At 52.6% G+C, this 12,129-nt stretch overlaps 1 protein-coding gene across 3 annotated transcripts in view; it reads left to right on the top strand.

Moving 5' to 3' along the window:
* ATP11C (ATPase phospholipid transporting 11C) overlaps window positions 1-12,129 on the top strand; it is a 1,508,462-nt gene that overhangs the window by 812,005 nt on the left and 684,328 nt on the right. The window lies entirely within an intron of this gene.

The raw sequence follows: 12,129 nt of genomic DNA, 5'->3' as shown, positions 1-12,129 counted from the left end.
GGTCATCGGCTCTCCTCATACCCTACAGAAACTGGGTCCCAATTATGAGAACTTTGCACTAAGAGCTATAAAAATCTCCCCCCTGAAAAAAGTCAAAACACTGGGAGTAATATTTGATCAGCACCTCACCATGAAACCACATGTAAGCAGTTTGATATCATCCTGTGCATACTATATTAAATAACTTGCCCATCTTAGACCATTCATATTGCAAAAGAACGTAGAAACAATTGCGCGAGCGATCATAGGTGCAAAAATTGACTATTGTTCCAGCCTTCTGATAGGCATTGATAAAACTACATGCAACAGATTGCAAGTAGTCCAAAATGGTGCGGTAAGAGTGGTAAAGAGGCTTGACCGCAGAGATCATGTCACTGATGCAAGGTGGAGTCTGCATTGGTTACCCATCCAATCACGAATCCTCTTTCGTATCCTCACCATTACACAGAAATGTCTTCAGGGACAAATGCCCCTTACCTGCGAGAACTTCTAATCAATAAAACTCATGCTAGACTACTTAGATCCAGTCAGCAGAACTATCTTGCTATTCCAAGATGTAGGACGGCGAAGGCCGCCAATGCTGCCTTCTATGCCATTACACCTAAGGCCTGGAATGACCTGCCTCCAGAAATACACTGCACTTGTTTGCATAGTTACTTGCATCCATGTTCTTTCTGTCCTTGCACGTTACTCACGCCTATCTGTTACTTGTCTCTGTCTTTGTTGCGCCTTTAAGCCCAAGTGTCAATGGCTGTGCAATATAAATTTAATAAAGTAAAGTCATGGTTACCCTTCTCGGACCCTTCATTTCACTTAAGTACATAATACTGAAAAACACAGAAAATATGAATGAAATATATATGGGGTGGTAGGGTAAGGGATTAAAAGAGTCAGGATGGGGTTGGGGTGGCATTATAAGGGTGGAAAAATGGGGAGTATTACGGATGTGATTAAATGTACCATTCGAGGGGATTGGGTCCTCCGACGTATTCCATATCTATGACATGTAATCACCACAGCTGTGCTGCTTCGGAAACTTTTTTCGGCGTCTGCGTCCTGCGTCGATGCGCCGTCGTCGAGGGCCTCCTCCGACGTCCGACGTCATCTGATGTGATAAGTAGGACGCACAACGCCCGTAGCCTCAGTTCCGTTTTTTCCGCGAACGTGTTGCTTCGTGATTCTCGGTTCACGCCTCGACTCTTTGGAGTTCTGTTCTTCTCGGTTCTTCGAACCTGTTAGTTTTGTGCAAATCCTTCATGTGAAGATGTCTTCTACTTCGTCTTCGACCCCGCGTCCGGGTTTCAAGAAGTGCGGGGAGTGTGGGTCCAAGATGTCGGTGACGGACTCGCACGACGCCTGCCTCTGGTGCCTCGGGGAGGCCCACGACATGGATGACTGTATCGACTGCCAGTCGCTCACGTCCAAAGCCTTACGCGAACGTAAGAAGAAGTTGTCGGTAGGTCGGGTGTCCAAGCCCAGGAAGTCGAAGTCTGCGGGGCTTTCGACGGATGATTCGAGGGGTGACTCTCCGTGTCATCGTCGGAAGTCTCGTGGGTCTCCTTCTAGGAGTCGGTCTCGCCACTCCTCAGCCTCTTCAAGGCGTTCTCGGAAGCGCCGACACCGGTCGTCTTCCAGGTCCTCCTCGGAGGACTCTGCCCGGCACATCGCTTACCCCACCAGCCGTGTGACGCCGGAGGAATGGGCTTCCTTCGGGTAGAAAATGCTGGCGATTCTTGAGTCGCAGGGTACTAAGCCGTCCGCGCCCCCGAGTGGGGTCGGTCGTGTGAGGTCGAGAGACACCGCTCACATGAGTGGTCGGCACGAGTCACGGGAGCGGTCCCGTTCGGACAAGGAGACTCGTTCTCGCCGTACCCGTTCCAGGTCCCGGTCCTCGACGCGTTCGAGACCGTGTGCACCTGTGAAGTCTTCAAGGAAAACATCGACGTCTGAGGCGTCGAGGGCGTCGACAGGCTTTCTCGGGGCTCAGGCTTCGAGGCAGTCGTCGATGCCGTCGACGCTCGGGTCGTCGAGGGACGCGCTCGGGGCTCCGGCCTCGACGGTTGTGTCGATGCCGCCGATGCTGGAGGCGCTGCGTCTGACGTCGACGCCGATTTCCTCGGCGCCGATCCTCTCGGCGCCGATGCCGGTTCTCTCGACGCCGGCGCCGATTCGCACGACGCCATCGACGCCTTTCGTGTCGGAGGTACCCCGTGGCACGGGAGAACCCCCTAGGAAGGCTCTGGTTAAGAGCAAGCACTCTCGGGTGCCTTCTTTTCGCCACCTGGACTATATTTCGGAGGCGGATGAGGATTCTGATGGCCTGGTTCCTAGTCAGGTTCCAGATGAAATTGTCTCGGGCCATAGTCAGTTTGACGAATTGAGACAGTCACTGCATGATGCCAGTGGACTGGACACTTCTCCGGAGGTGGAGTTTTGTAGGCCTGAGCCTGGCGCTCATGCCGATTCCTCGTACCGGCGCCTTATGGCTAGGGTTTCTGAGTACTTGGGATGGTCTGCTCCCCCAGGGGAGTTTGTGCAGGATGATCTGACGGACATCCTTGATGTTGGTCCCCCAACTGACCCGGTACTGCCGTTCCATATGGCTTTACAGAGAAGGGTGGCGGCGGCTTGGACTGCTCCTGAGAGTCTCCCGGCGGTGGGCAGATCCTTGTCGCGAAAATACCGTCCAGCCAGTAGCGACCCCTGCTACTTGACCAGGCACCCCACTCCGGAGAGTTTTGTGGTGCAGGCGGCCACGGCCCCGGCGAAGCAGGCGTCGTACCCTACCATCCCTCCTGATAGGGACGACAAACGTTTTGATGGCTGGGCGAAGAAAGTGTTTTCTTCTGGTGGTATGGCGCTTCAGGCGGCCAACTCCATTTGTGCCTTGTCTCGTTTCACTCACACTCTGTGGAACTGTGTTGCGTTGGCGGCTGAACCTATTCCCGAAGGGGACGAACGGGATGGTTTCCTTGCTATTGTCCAGGATGGTAAGGATGCCATGTGTGAATCCGTTCAGTCGGGTTTGGATTTAGCTGAATGCGTCAGTAGGTCCATGGCGGCGAGCACCGTGATACGCAGGTTTGCGTGGTTGCGGAAGTCAGGATTTGCTCCTGATGTGCAGTCCCGGCTCCTCAACATGCCCTTTGACGGTGAACACCTTTTTGGCAGCAAGGCTGACGAGAGCCTTGAGAGGTTGCAGACCTCAAAAGCTGCAGCGAAGTCGTTGGGCGCTGCAGTTCGCCAGCCTCTGCCTTTTCGTCCTAGGGGACAGCAGTGGAGGGGTGGTTCCTTTCGCTATTACTCATCCTTCAGTAAAGCGAGAGGAGATGGCAGTCAAAGAGGCCACCGCAGGGGTACCAGAGGTGGACGACAGGGTACCCGTGGTGCCAAGGCCGCTCGGGCAGTTGCCTCTTTGCCCTCAGGTAACGCCGCAGCCGCTCCCACTCAGTCGTGAGGCCATGCCCCATGGTTCGCCGGTTGGGGGAAGGCTGGCGCAGCATCTTGTAGAGTGGCAAGCCATTACTTCAGATGTGTGGGTTCTGGAGATCATAACCCACGGCTACTGTCTTGCCTTGCGACAATCCACCGGGGAACCTCTCTTTGCAGAGTCCGGATCCGCTCCTTGCGCAGGAAATTCAAGCCCTGCTGGAGAAAGGCGCCATAGAACTGGTGCCTGTAGCGGAGAGGAACAAGGGATGGTATTCCCCTTATTTTTTGATTTCGAAGAAAGACGGGGGATTGAGACCCATTATGGACTTGCGCGGTTTGAACAAACTCCTCAGGAAGGACAAGTTCAAGATGGTTACTCTCTCTCTCAAGTCCTCCAGGCCCTTCTGCTTCAGGATTGGTTGGTGTCACTCGACCTCAAGGATGCTTACTTCCATGTGCCGATCCATCCCAAGCACAAGAAGTACCTGAGGTTCGCGGTTGGCGACTCGCACTTTCAGTTTCGGGTCCTGCCGTTCGGATTGACCTCCGCCCCGAGGGTTTTCACCAAGCTCATGGTGGTGGTGGTGCATCTCAGGCAAGGGGGGATTCACGTCTACCCCGACCTGGACGATTGGTTAATCAGGGGGAGCTCTCCAGAGCAAGTCCTGGATCATCTGTCCGTCACCTGCCGCTCCCTTCACAGGCTGGGCTTCTCCCGCAATTTAAAGAAGTCCCATTTGACGCCAACACAGTGCTCGACACTTCCCTGGGGCAGTGTTTTCCTCCCCAGGTGAGGGCTCTTCACATTCAGCAGATGGTGCACAAGTTTCGGGATGCCCAGACGCTCCCTGCGTTCGAGTTCTTGAGGTTGCTCGGCCTCATGGCATCCTGCATTCTTCTGGTGCCAGAGGCTCGCCTGCGGATGAGATCTTTGCAGTGGACACTCAAGACGCAATGGTTGCAGTCCTCCAGCAGGATGTCGGACCCGGTTCAGGTGCCGCCCTCGGTCGCCCGGGATCTTCTGTGGTGGGCCGTCGAAGGCAACTTGATGAGGGGGGCTCCATTTTGGCTTCCCTGGCCGGAGGTGACGATCGTGTCGGATGCATCCTTCACGGGATGGGAAGCTCATGCCAACGGGCTGACAGTCAGCGGTCGTTGGTCTCCGTCGGAGTCCAGACTCCATATCAATCTTTTGGAGCTGAGGGCCATCAGGCTAGCCCTGAAGGCTTTTCTGCCGACTGTGCAAGGAAAGAGTGTCCTGATCCTGACGGACAATACGGTGGCCATGCACTACCTCAACAAAAAAGGGGGGGCAGGGTCACTTCCTCTGTTCAGGGAGGCGATGCAGCGCGAGTTCTGGGCCATCCAGCAGGAAGTTTCGCTCTCGGCAGTTCATCTGGCCGGAGTCGTGAACGTGACGGCGGACGCTCTGAGCAGGCAGAGCGCAATCTCTCACAAGTGGGAGGTGGCTCAGGAGATTCTCCTGGAGATCTTTGCCCTTTGGGGGACCCCTCAAGTGGATCTCTTTGCCTCCAGTGTCAACCGGAAGTGCGAAAGGTTTTGCTTGTGGGAATTTCCTCAAAAAGGAGCCTTAGGAGTCGCGTTCGTGGTGGAGTGGTCATTCCCGCTGCTGTACGCGTTTCCTCCAGTCCCCGTCATCCCGCAAGTGCTGCAGAGGTTACGGAAGTTCGGTTCCCGGATGATCCTCATTGCCCCGGCGTGGGCTCGGAGTACGTGGTACCCGGACCTTCTCGACTTATCCATCTGCCCTCCACGTCGTCTTCCCTACCGAGACGATCTGCTCTCACGGGAGGGGGGTCAGGTTCTCCATCCAGAGGTCAGATCCCTCAACCTTCACGCTTGGCTTCTGAAAGGTTGAGGTATAAGGATTGGGACCTCCCTGAGGACGTGATGGAGGTGTTGCTTTCGGCCCGAAGGCCAGCAACAAAGTCTCTGTACCGTTGCCGTTGGCGTAAGTTCTGCGACTGGTGCAGAGTTCAGAATGTGGATCCTTTTGCTTGTGACATCCCCATTGTTCTGTCCCTTTTACTTTCTTTGGCCCACAGGGGCTTGCAAGTGGGTACCGTTAAAGGTTATCTGGCGGCGCTGTCCATCTTTAAGCGCTCGTCTGAAGAGTGTTCTTACTTTAAAATCCCTTTGATTTCGCAGTTTCTGAAAGGGCTCACTAATGTGTTCCCTCCGTCACCTTTCCTGGTGCCCGGTTGGGATTTAAACCTTGTTCTTAAGTTTCTTATGGGTGCTACGTTTGAGCCTTTACATTCTTGCCCTTTGAGGCTGTTAACTCTGAAAACTGTGTTTTTGGTTGCGGTTACTTCCGCTCGCAGAGTGAGTGAGTTACAGGCACTTTCAGTTAAGCCTCCCTTCACTGTATTTCACAAGGACAGGGTTGTCCTTAGAGTTCGTCCTTCTTTTCTTCCGAAGGTAGTGACGGAATTTCATTTGGCCCAGAAGGTTGTTCTTCCGGCATTCTTTCCTCCTCCGCATCCTGGTAAGGAAGAGGAGAGGCTCCATAGGCTTGATCCTAGGAGAGCTTTAAGCTTTTATGTTTCACGCATGTCCCGGGTCAGAGTGGACGATCAACTCTTTATTGGTTTCGCTGGAAAGCGTTTGGGGCAAGCTGTGACGAAACAGACTTTGTCTCGCTGGATTATTTTGGCCATCTCGGAGTGCTACCGCTTGGCGGGTAAGGACCCACCGGCTGGCTTGCGGGCCCATTCTACCAGGGGTATGGCTGCGTCTACTGCCCTGCAGAGGGGTGTTCCTATTCGCAACATCTGTGATGCAGCCACCTGGGCTTTAGTACATACATTTGTACGTCACTATTCCCTCGATTCCATCCGAGCACAGGATCTGGCCTTTGGCAAGGTGGTCCTTTGCTCTGCTATTTGATTGGCTATTCTAAATCTTGATTCTAAATTCTTTCCCTCCTCCTTGCTCTGGTACTGCTTTGGGAGTCTGTCATAGATATGGAATACGTCGGAGGACCCAATCCCCTCGAAGAACAAGTTACTTTCTTTCCTGGTAACGTTCTTTCGATGGGATGGTCCGACGACGTCTTCCATATCGCTCCCGCCCTGCCTTCCCCGCTGCAGAATTTCTTTTGCGATTGCAGCTTACGTTCCGCAAGGCTTTGTGTCTGACTGGCAGTTGACTAGTGTCACACGTTCTGGGGGAAAAAACTACAACTGAGGCTACGGGCGTCGTGCGTCCTACTTATCACATCGGATGACGTCGGACGTCGGAGGAGGCCCTCGACGACGGCGCATCGACGTCATCGACGCAGGACGCAGACGCCGAAAAAAGTTTCCGAAGCAGCACAGCTGTGGTGATTACATGTCATAGATATGGAATACGTCATCGGACCATCCCATCGAAAGAACGTTACCAGGTAAGAAAGTAACTTGTTCCTCTGTAATTTGGGTCGGTAATATCACATATAACCCAACAGCAGTGGAGGCGATCGCAAGGAAGGGGGAGAGAGAAGGAGAAAAGGAAGGTCTTGAGAAGCTTCTGGAATTTAAGGAGATCCAGCCCAAGTTGGAGAGGGGCAGGGAAGCCATTCCAGAGGGAAGCTCCTGCCAAAGAAAGAGATCTAGCCCCCTCCCCCAACTCTCTGCTTAGAGAAACATCTGACCTGCAGAGAGTTGGACCGAAGTACTCTAGCAGGGGGGGTATTTAGGTAGAGAAAGTTGGATGTAGCACGGTCCTAGGCCCCAGAAAGCCTTGTGGATGATGCAGGGGGTCTTAAATTGGATTCTTGCAGCCACCGGGAGCCAGTGGAGAGATTTCAGGACTGGAAAGATGCAGTTCCAGGGCTTGAGACGAATGATAAATCTCACAGTCCTATCCTGGATTAGTTGAAGAGGGCAGAGGGAGAAGAGAGGCAGATTGAGGAAGAAGCTGTTGCAGTAGTCTAGCCTCAAGAGAACCAGAGCTCTAGAGACATTGAGTTCGGAGGGGAAGGTGAGGAAAGGGAGAATGCCTCTGTGGAGATGAAGCTGAAAGTGAGCCTTTTTGGCAAGTTCAGCGATATGTTGTGAGAAGGAGAGAGAGGAGTGGAAGATGATGCCCTAGTTTTTTACCTCACAAGAGGGTGAGGGGGGATGGTCCAAGGAGGGCGGCCATAGAGTAGGGGGGGAAGGAAAGGGGGTGTTCCAATAAGAAGGATCTCTGTCTTACTGGCGTTAAGACAGAGATCATTGGCAGTGCACCTAAATAGCAGTCTGGCACTCGGGAATGAGAGAGGAAGGAGAGGAGGTAGAGGTGGGAAGCTTAAAGAAGAGTCCCATCCGCATAACACCGGAAATGAGGAGAGAAGGTGAAGATCAAGTGGCAAGAGGGCAAGGTAAATGTTGAAGAGCCACAGTGACATGATAGAGCCCTGAGGGACGCTGCAAGTAGAGAGTCAGGTAGAGGAGAGAAAAGGGTGGCGTTGAACCTTGGAGGGGGGATTCGAAAGGAAAGAGGTCAGCCAGACCAGTGCACAGTCAGTGATGCCCAGAGTATTGCGGAGTCAATTTAAGAGGGTGGCATGATTGCAGTGTCGAAGGCAGAGGACAGATCAAGGAGGATGATGGACATCCTGTCAACTGCCGCGCCCTCTTTCATCCTGACAACTGAGAAGGACACAACCCGGGCAGATCTAGGGGATGCCGGTGAGGCTCGTGAGGACAGTGCCAAGAAGCAGCAAGATGGAGGCTGTTGAGGCCCCGACCAGGAGAACCATCCGCGAACAGTGAGGAGGTGGGCAAGGACTCGAGCTGAAGTTCGGGAGGCGTACCCAGGGGAGACCTAGTTGGTGATGGGGGAGAGCTCCCCCCGCAAACCGCTGGCTCAACCGCATCCATCTCCTTGAGGCAGACTGAGCACTGTGCTGGTACGAGGGCACTCTGCTCTCCACAGGAGCAGTGCAGCACAAGACCATGGCAGAGAAGGGCCATGCAGATGACGTGGGACACATTCCCAACCTAGATGCTGCGGGGAGGAGGAGCGCAGCATGCTAACCGCTGGCTTCGTCCCAGACTAGGGCACAATCCTGTGAAAGAGGTGGCTGAAGGTGAGGGGGAGAGCCTACCTGCCTGCCCATCAAAGCTAAACCTGGACCCCAATCTGGGTTAAAAACACCACCTTTTCCTTTTTAAAAGAGTGAAGCAAAGTTGCCCTATTCTGACGAGGAGGGGATGAAGAAAGACATGACTTGATCCCGAGGACACAAAAGGCCTCCCAGTCCAAAACTATGAACAACTCCACCCCACACAGAAGAGGCCAGTCGGAGTCAAGAGGCCCTAAGCAGGCAGAGGTGGCGGAGGAAGGTCAACAAGAGGGAGCACAGGGGACCCAAGGTTGAAGAGGACCTCTCTGGCTGGGCAGTGCTGGAGAATAAAATAAGTGAAGTGTGGATTGACATCTCTATTGCAGGCAGATTTAAGGAGGGTATTGGACAAAATGAAGGAGGCGGAGGATTGCATCAGTATGCTAGTGGGCAAATTAACATGGATGAAGGGTCAAATATCCCTTCTGCAAGGCGCATCAACCAGTTTGGAGAGGCAGACGGAGAATGCAGGGGGACGATTTAGGGGGACCAATAAATACATCATCTACCTCCCTGAGAGAACTGAGGGCAAATTCATGAAAATATTCCTGGAAAAATGGCTGCCAGAAAGATTTGATAAGGCTGGTCTCTCTTCTTTCTCTTCAATAGAGAGAGCGCACCCGCTGGCGGCAAGATCTACCCTGCGGGCGGCATTCCCAGAGGTTACAATAGACTGGTTCTTTAATTTCAGGGATAGGGACGCCATCCTACAAACGGCCAGGTGAGTGGCCACGTGGCCTGGTCGGCAGTGCCAGGGATTTACTGTTCTCCTGACTTTACGCGAACAGTCCAGAGATTGCAAGTTCTTTTGAGGGGGCCAAGTGCGAATTGCGGAAGGGGAACATCGGATATATGCTGAATTTTCTGGCAAAGTTGAAAGTGGTTGTGTAAGGGCGATCTCACTTTTTCAGCAACCCGAGTGATTCATGGGACTGGCTGGAAAGCAATGAGCGGGGACTAGAAATACCAGCACACTGAGGAAGCGAACAGGACTGGTACAGAGGAGTGACCGGAGACCGAGGGGAGAGAACATGAGTGAAGCCACCCGTTCCCCAGAGAAGGGAGTGATGGAAAGTATGGTGACAAATGACAGAACTTTACGACTGGAACCGCTAGCAAAAGAAACTTGATGACTCCAGGAAAGGCCACTTAATGAAAGACTGCTATCCTGATCCGTCAGGAAAGGCAGATGGGGTGTGGAATTGGTGTAAAGGGGATGGCTGGGAATCATCCAAGGCCAAGAACTATGGATTATCCTGAGGGAGCAGTGGGTTCTTGAGGGATTTGTGAAGTGGGGCTGCGACCCATCTCAAGGGGCACAGAGAGGAAGGGGTCAAGCGCTGGGAGGGGAAGAAGGGAGGCAGGGATAGTGTTACTAGGGATATTGGATGTTGGGTGGGGAAGTGGGTGTTGCATAGAGAGGTTTTCTTTCCTTTTGTCTTGGTTGTACAAGTGGCACTGCTCTGTTGGCTGCATGGTTTAATAGTTATTCAGGGGCACATGGTCCCTAGGAGTGAGGGTAAGGGATTGAGGCCAGTAGGTGAGGGCACAGTGGGGGCGGTGACAGTTGCTTCTGTGAGTTGGAAGTATGGAGCAGGCGGTAGGTAAGGGGGGAATGAAACATTCTTGCTTAAAGGTGGGCTTGTCTAGGCATTCGGTCTTCAAGGTTTGAGAAGGGCAGCAGGTGGGAGATACCAGTTTCCAGTACAAACTTAAGTTCTTCTGGATGGAATGGGGGATGCTTCGATGACTCTTAAATCCTGGAACGTGAACGGGCTGGGAGATAGTCCAAAGGGGAACAGTGATGCAATTTCTAAGGCGCCCTAGCCCGTAGGTGGTCATGCTTCAGGAAATACACCACTGGTGTATTTCTTGGGAGGAATATATATTCTAAGGTGTTCCACATGGGATTCACTGGGGGCTCCAGGGATGTGGTCATTATGATCAAGAAAACTGTCCCATGGGGCTCCCAAACATCTTAAGAGACTCCTGGGGGGCTTTTTGGGGATAGGATGGGCCAGGAGTTGCTTTCCCTGATGAAAGTGTGTGTTTCTCCCCCAGTGAACGATGACTTGATGAGGGAGGTGAAGGGAGGCAATTCTTTAGGGTGAGAGCCAGATCTAGTCTTTATTGGATGGGAATTTAAGGATACAATGCACACTGTGAGGGAGAGAATCACTAATGCCACGGCTAGGGGTGCATGCCAGACAAAGCTTTACGAATGGGCGGATTCATTGGGTCTAATGGAGGCTTGGAGGGGGCAAGGCATCCAAAAACGAATTGCTTCTCTTTCCACTCGGGGTCCCATAGGTTGCTGTCTCGAATCGACTATGTCTTCACCACCAGGGACAACATTCACACATCTCAGATCACTCCCCGTTTACTGATGGAATGGGACACAGGCAAGAAAAAAACTCGGGGAATGTGGCGTCTAAACGCATATAATTTGTTGTTTTCAGGCTTGGGGAGGTCACAGACAACTGTTTTAGGGAGAATGAGGAACAGCGGATAGTGCAGTGACCCTGTGGGAGACAAAGGGAAACGTTTTGTGAACAAAGTAAGGTGGAGGATAGGGTGAAACAGTTAGAAGAAGAACGTGTTGAGAATAGCTCAGAAAAGTGACACAGAAAACTGCGGATGGCCCAGGACAGTTTGAGGGCGATAATGCTAGACGAGGCAAAACACTAGATTTGTTTAAGTAAAGGGTGGTTCTATGAGCCGGGGGACAAAGGTAGGAGACTTTTGGCCTGGATTGCTAGTCAGGTGGAGGGCGGCCGATGGGTCTCAGGGATTAGAGATGCGTTGGGAATGTTTGCGGTTAGATGACCAGGAAATTGCAGACACTTTTTCAGCATTCTTTGCAAAACGATATTCTGCAATGTCAGGAGGGGACGAGGCAGGAATACGGTCTTACTTGGATGCTTTCCCACTAAAGCGGCTATCTTCAGGACAGAAGGAGGCACCAGAGGCTGACTTAACTCTGTCCAGAATTGATAGAAGTATATGCAATTACAAACGGGCAAGACTCCAGGGTCCTAATGGCCTCCCCTTAGAGCTCAGAAGGATACTAGGGTAGAAGACCAACAGCCACTTGATGGCCCTGTTTCGGGGAAGTAGAGAAGAGGGGAGGCTATCTCCAGACCTCATAGTCTGTCATCACAGTTATGCTTAAAGGAAATGTCGAGATCTATGATATGATATGCTAGTTTATTTATATAATGCCTATAGACCATCTGCCTCATCACCAGTTTGGCGGTAACCCTTAAATGCGGCAGTAACGCTATTAACGCCGCATTTAAGGGTCTGCCAAATACCTTGTTTGGCAGGATTTACCCCCAGTTCTGAGCTGGGAGCAAATCTGCTGTGATTTTGCCCATTTTCAGCACTAATACCGCCGGCGGTAGTAGCGCTGAGAATTCACCATTGGGCACAATGGGGAATGGGAAATTCCTGAATGGGCCCAATGGGGAATGGGGACTTACTGTTCCGCCAAACCCGTGATCTGGTGCTAATAGCGCCAGGGGGTTTGATGGTAACGCTATTACCTGCGGGGATACCGCCCAACTCGCGATGAGGCCCAATGT

Source organism: Ambystoma mexicanum, chromosome 5p (assembly GCF_040938575.1).
Source record: "Ambystoma mexicanum isolate Mex_15411 chromosome 5p, UKY_AmexF1_1, whole genome shotgun sequence".
NCBI classification, from domain to species: Eukaryota; Metazoa; Chordata; class Amphibia; order Caudata; family Ambystomatidae; genus Ambystoma; species Ambystoma mexicanum.
The sequence above is the reverse complement of the archived record's forward strand: the minus strand, read 5'-3'. Positions and strand labels throughout refer to the sequence as shown.